Here is a 7,409-nt window from a genome sequence, read left to right on the forward strand (position 1 = left end):
GGTGTTTTTTTTTTTTTTTTTTTTTGGATGGCAGGTGTGAGTTTGGCAGCTTATCAATAAGCCTGAATTTAATGGTAACCTGTGTGGAAATCTTTCAGACCCATTTAAGAGCCAAAGTGAATGTGAAAGATGGAGAGAGAGAGACTCTATTTGGCAGATGAATCACAGAGGCTCTTAATAACCTTTCGTTTTCAGCATTAAGAGATTCAGTTAAGAAAGCTCTCAAACAATTATGGGTTTGTGTGTGTGTCTTCCAGTTGACAGGTCCTTTGCCCACTGTGTGTGTGTGTGTGTGTGTGTGTGTGTGTGTGGTATCTCACTGTGCAGCCTGGTCTGAGGTTGAATACAGATTGTGAGATTGACAGGGAGACCAGCCATCAGAATTGTTGACTACCGTTCTATATTATGAACGTGTCATCAGCGTTTTTTCTTTTGACACATATATGGCCTCTGCTCTTACTGCCCTCATTCTGGGTATGCACAGTTACATTTAAAACATCATTATCTCTGACATTTACAGAAACTAGGACATAGGAAGACAGCAGGTGCAGTTCACTCTATGGTTGTTTTACTGTCTCTTTTTCTTCTGGTCCTTCATCCCTGACTGCACACATCTCTTTTAAATGTATCTACAAAGAAAACCATGAAAATATAAACTTTTATTTATCAGTTTCATGTGTTGTACTTGGGAAAAATCATATATGCCACCAATTGGTATAATGTTATTTTGCAGCTCAATGATAATTTTTGCAGTGCTGTATGAAGCCTAGTAAAGTGTGTGTGTGTGTGTGTGTGTGTGTGTATGTATGTATGTTCCATAACCTTGTCAGAAAACATATTCAGCCATGTTGTTTCATGTTATTATAAAAGATATGAACATTTTATTAGCTTTAATTTCTTAACTTTGCACTTATATTTCCACTATATATTATTTAGGGCCTATATAAATATAATATATATTTAGTTTATATATAGATTATGAATATGCATTTTTCCAAGTATAAATCTTTGAATAACATACATTTGCTGTACCAGTGAATATGTGTTCATATGTATGTGTGTGGCAACAGCCTTCCTATTCTTTCATGGGGGTCCATATCCACCCACCCACGTATAATCTCTCTATTTCAAAAGACGTCAGTAACTATACCACTCATACAAATACACACACAGACAAAAAAATCCTTTTAAACGGTTCACATTTTCATGCCACACGTCACACCAATCTTGACATCTGCCTCAGAGCTTTTAAAGTGATTAGCAAGCCTTCAATGCACTTCAATATGACAGTCTGCAGCATCTCCATTTATTACAGCTAATTAAAGACTTGAAAAAAGAAGTCTTAGGAGACTGTCGCATTTAATTCAATCTACAAGTGCCAATACTGCATCGTAAAGTGGCTAATTTGTTTTTTTTTGGGGGGGTTGGGGTTGTGTGAAAAGGTAGGCACATTTCCGGGGCCAACAGGTGGCATCGGTTTGTTCTTTCTGCGTGTTTGATATTTCCTGTGGTGGCATTAATAGCAAAAGAGTTTAAACAGCCCTGCCTGATCTCTCTGCTTAATGACACCACACTTTGACTTTCTGGAAGGAGCGAGGGGGCTATATGTTGTTTTTTTTGGGGTGGTTGGGGTTGTGTGAAAAGGTAGGCACATTTCCGGGGCCAACAGGTGGCATCGGTTTGTTCTTTCTGCGTGTTTGATATTTCCTGTGGTGGCATTAATAGCAAAAGAGTTTAAACAGCCCTGCCTGATCTCTCTGCTTAATGACACCACACTTTGACTTTCTGGAAGGAGCGAGGGGGCTATATGTTGGTGTGAGTGAGTGTGTGTTATTCCTCTGTTGTTTAATAGTGTGTATATATGTGTGTGATTTACTTTATCTTAGAAACAAGGTAAACGAGAAATGGAAATGAAAGACAGCATGAACCGTAAAGAAGTTATGAAGATCTCCACAGAGAGAAACACAGAAATGTTTTGTTTTAACATTGTTTAGTACCTCATAAAATTGCAGTAATCACAAGACCGCGAAAAATCTGAAATTCTTCACACTGCTGGAGCTTCATATAATTACACAAGAGCAAAGTCAATATTCGTTTAATGACGTAATATGGCTCCGGGTCCATTAGACCCCAGCGGTTGAAGCAGTTCTCCAAGAGCAGATTAACTGGTGTGTAAACAATGTGTTTTCATTATGCAGTTTGTTTTGCTGTAATTGTCCATATTTTGATTTTAAATCGCACTGTGTAATATCTGTAATATGTGTGCATTTTGATTTCACACTTGAGCGATGATGACGACGATTATTTTGAGTAAACAAAGACATTAGCATGTTCATTCATCCAATTTACTGTTTTCCCTGACTCTCTCTCTCACTAAACCAATTCCTTGTTTTGCTTACTTAACTTTGATTAAGTTGCCATAAAAACAACATCTCCGCAAAGTGGCGATTATTATATTTCCAACTAGATATATACATTTTCTGAAGAAAATGTGAGTGGTGCTTGCCATGGCAAAACTCAGCACTATGTGGTCGCAAAGGTGTTCTGGGTGGTTGCTAGGGTGTTGCTACGTGCCATGCTATAAAAACAATATCTCTGCAAAGCGGAGATTATAATTTCCATTAAATGCAAAAATGAATGTGATAAAAGGTTGATATTAGCATTTGGCTGAGAATAACTCACAATTATGCACAATGATGTCCAGGACACAATGAAAATTAGAGAAAAGGTAAGAATTATTATTTTTTATTATTTTAAATATTTTAAGAATGTTATGATGTACACTTTAAAAAAAACTTTGGAGTAGAAATAATTTTCACTCAGAAATAGCTAGTAAATTTCACAATCAATTACAAAGAAATGGCAAGTAAAACATTGAATTAAATATGACATTTTGAAGTAGACAGACTGAAATACTATTTTCTTCCAATAATCTTTGTTTCAGCTTAAAAAAAAAAAAAATGTCAGTGTAAAACTAATATGAAATATTTAATGTTTTACACTGTTTTAAGGTCACTATACGGCCTTGCTATTAAAGTGATAGTTCATCCAAAAAAAGAATTATGTCATCATTTACTCATTATTCTGTGGAACACAAAAAAGATATCAAAACTACAGAGAGTCTTACTTAAATTTTATCTAACAGATATTATATTTTTTTCACAATGTTGTTTGTTCTTCTTTTTTTTTTTTATAACAAAGAAAGATTACAGATTCTTTATTTTTCTGGGTGAACTATTGCTTCAAGTGTTTTAAACCTCTGAATACCTTTTAACATGGCAAACTTTGTCAAATCCATTATTTCATGGCCAAAAGCACTTGCCAGCATCTTATAAACAACTTTTTTCACACATGCATGCTAACACATATACACTCTTTTTTTCTGAATCTATTAAACACTGTTTCTTGATGGGAGGTGTGTTCCCTACAACATGGGGAGGTTAATTCAGTTCCACCTCAAACTCAAAAGCATTCTCCAGATCTGCTCATGTTCACGCATCCCGGAGCAGTTCCATGTCTCTTTTGGGGATTCAGAACTGATTCAAATTTGAGTTAGATTCCTCTCTCGAGAGCCAAAACTGCCAGTATCAGAATAATTGGATGCAGGTGTGAAGATAGCGCAGGCCTCTGAGTCTTTTTGGGGGAGCAACCAGCGTGAGAGAGACCCCAAGAGGAAAACGTCCAAACTTAGAATTTTAAAAAGTCAGAAACAAACTCAGAAAATGACACACTGCTGTGTGAATGAGGAGAAAAGGCCTTTGGCTGTGCGAGTTCTCATGGAAAAACACGTAAGTGTCATAGAGTGTTAAACTGGCTTTTCACCATACTTTAATAATGCGAACAGATAAGCATTGTCTCTCTCACACACACCACACGCAAATGCACAAAGTGCAATCATGAGAATCTAAATCTATGATGGGTTAGTAATGATGTCTACAGAGAGCTGAGAACTCAATCAGAGCCTCAGCATGAGTGTGTGTGCATATTTGCATGTGTAGTCATTACAAATGCGATCAGGTCTGTCTGCCTGCGTTTTTCCTCCATCATTAGCAGATCTCAGGGGGGCAGTGGCCCGCGGGGTGTGTGTGCTGATGACATAGCACCCCTTGCGCTTACTCCTAATGGGATACTTTCCTCATAACTCATTAAATCTGTCTTCCTCTCTGTGAAGGGTGAGTGAATGTATTTCTGTAAACTAGCCTTTGAAATCTCTATAATCTTTCATTCATTTTCAACCATAATCTACACAGATCAGTATACTTCTAAATGATCTTTGTGACACTTCACTCAAACACTTCACTTGTTTATCAACATACCGATTGTTCGGCTGAGGAAACATATTACTGAAAAAAACTCCAAACTTCATAGACAAAAACTCATAAAACAGTTTTGAGAGTTGTGAAAACGGCATAATGTATAGGAGCTTTATTCAGTGCGTGCCGTTGTAAATATTCTATCAACCTTATATTTCAACGCGGAAGTAAGCCGTTTTCTGTGAATGAGCTTTTGCACTACAAACCAGCGTGTTCATAATTAAGATAATACATTAAAATAATGAGGTAAGACACACCAGTATGCAATATCAAACAGCAAAACGAGCTGTATTGTACAGCTAAGAATAGCTGGAAGCGGTTGAGACCGGAAGCCAGACACATAAAATTTACAAATGGCCACGCCCACTCTTACTGGAAAAATAAGGCAGATAGAAGGGGTGTCAAGCTCAGTTCCTGGAGGACCACAGCCCTGCAGAGTTTAGTTCCAACCCTGCTCCAACACACATACCATGTAGTTTTCAAATAAGCCTGAAGGACTTGATTAGCTGGATCAGGTATTAATTAGGGTTGAATCTAATGCTGCACCCTTACAAAAATTAAAAGTGAAAGTGTAGTAACCATGTTTTTTTGGCATATATATTACCATTTGTATAACCATAGTTTCCTCGCTCCTCCGTCCTCCATCCTATGACCCGGAAAACCGATGGAGCGAAGCCATCTTGAAGGACATGTCAATTCTCTAATTGCACCGCGAGGAGGCGAGGATTGAGGAGTGAGGAGGCTTCCTGAGGAGTCATGAGCAAGGATACACAGGTGTTTTTCATCGAAAAACCTGACGCACGTATAAATTCTCCTCCCCCTACGCATCTGTTGTAATAATTTTAATTTATATTTTACCTTTGCAGTTTAAATAAACCATACATGTCATATACTTCAAACAAGGCATCTTGCTTTATTAATATTTATTATGAATGTCTTAAATAACAAACTTTAACAACTTAAGGGCAGATCCCTTTAGCGCAGCTGATGATGCTTTGAAGTGACACTAAAGGGGGCGAGGATAATTCCACTTGATTCAATTCCTCAATCCTCGCGTCTTTTCCTTGCGTCCTTCCCTCGCCACGTCCGTTCTACGAGGACGTGAACGCTTTTTACAAGTTGGAATCTCATAATCACGGTAATTATGATATGCCGTGAACGCACCTGGACACCCCTGCTCTATAGGGCTTTTCACACTTGAAATAGTTAACCCTGGGTCATTCTAATCATGGGTTATCTTGCTTTATGTTTCACAATGCTTATACTTTACCCAGGGTTAAAAGTTAATCCTGGGTATTCATAAACTGCTAGGGCTGTGAAGCTTTGGGTAGACAGCGAATCGATTCGATTCATGATTCATAGGTTTTCGATTCGATTCAAGAACGATTTTTTGCAAATTCAGAATGATTAAATTCGATTCGATTCACAATTAAATTTGATTCGATTCGATTCTGCATTCTTTAAGTGCATTCACAGGATTATTTAAATGCTTCCCCTAAATTCTTTATTCTTTGTTTTTAGCCGATTCTTGAAGATGGCTAAGGGCTGTGAATCTTTGGGTAGACAGCGAATCGATTCGATTTACGATTCATAGGTTTTAGATTCAATTCAAGAATGATTTTTGCAAATTCAGAATGATTCAATTCGATTCGATTCACAATTAAATTTGATTTGATTCGATTCTGCATTCTTTAAGCGCATTCACAGGATTATTTAAATGCCTCCCCTATATTCTTTAAATGCTTAGTCGGGGGCAAATTACACAGCAGCCTTTATGGTTAGAGAACCATAGGTTATTGAAAGAAAAAAAAAAACTTTTGTCCATTGATGCTAAGGCATGACACGGCATATGTAGAAATTTATGTACGCAAAAAATGTATAAAAGAGCTTTAAAAGTATTATGTATAGGCTAACATTTTGTCACACCAGGGCCGTAGCATTATTTCAGAAGTGACAGAAATATCAAATACAAATTAATACAAATAAATTTTATGTATGTATTATTATTATTATTATTATTTTTAACAAGGAATTATTTTCTTATATCTTACTTTGAATTTGCCATAAGAAATCAAATACACTGCTGGACAATAATCAATCATTTGTAATCTATACATTTTTCCTAATGGCAATTTTATGATTGCTTTATATACTACACCAGGGGCGTAGCATTATTTCAGAAGTGACAGAAATATCAAATACAAATTAATACAAATAAATTGTATGTATGTATTATTATTATTATTATTTTTAACAAGGAATTATTTTCTTATCTCTTACTTTGAATTTGCCATAAGAAATCAAATACACTGCTGGACAATAATCAATCATTTGTAATCTATACATTTTTCCTAATGGCAATTTTATGATTGCTTTATATACTACAAACAATTATTTCAATTTTCTGCACAGAATTAGGTAGAAAATACAGTTTCTGTACTGTAATAAATTATATGTTAATTAGCACTGCATCATTCAGACATTTTATTTATTTATTGTCTTAACGTTTCACCAGTTCATTCTGCTTTTTATTCAGCTTAGCTGCAGCAATAGATGCCTTTGTCAATAGGGATTTCCTGGCACGTCTTAAGTTCTTTGAGCCTGAGATCACTTCTCTTTCTGTGCGAAAACTTCTTTATCTCATTTTCATAAAATATAATGCTATAGTATTTAACTTTTCCTCTCCATCGGTGAATGATGATTCTGAAAGAAAACGTGCCCAATGTCTGTTCATAGAAATCGCGATTCATTCGATTCAGCGTTTTAAATCGATTACTGTCCGAAATCGACGATTCACGATTCAAAAATCCATGTTTCAAGATCGATGCATATGCATCGTCAGGGTTTGTAATCGATGCATCGAGAAAACGAGTGAATCGTTAGACCCCTATAAGCTGCCATTTCACACTGCACATTCCTAAACCCCAGGTTAAAGGGATAGTTCAAAAATGAAAATTAGCCCATTATTTACTCACCCTCAAGCCATCCTAGGCCATAATATGACTTCCTTCTTTCAGATGAATCCAATTGGAGTTATATAAAAAATTGTCTTTGATCTTCCAAGCTGTTTAATGGCAGTCAGCGGGTGTTGCAGTT

Source organism: Sinocyclocheilus anshuiensis, unplaced genomic scaffold, assembly GCF_001515605.1.
Source record: "Sinocyclocheilus anshuiensis isolate Anshui unplaced genomic scaffold, SAMN03320099.WGS_v1.1 scaffold1170, whole genome shotgun sequence".
In the NCBI taxonomy this organism is placed as follows: domain Eukaryota; kingdom Metazoa; phylum Chordata; class Actinopteri; order Cypriniformes; family Cyprinidae; genus Sinocyclocheilus; species Sinocyclocheilus anshuiensis.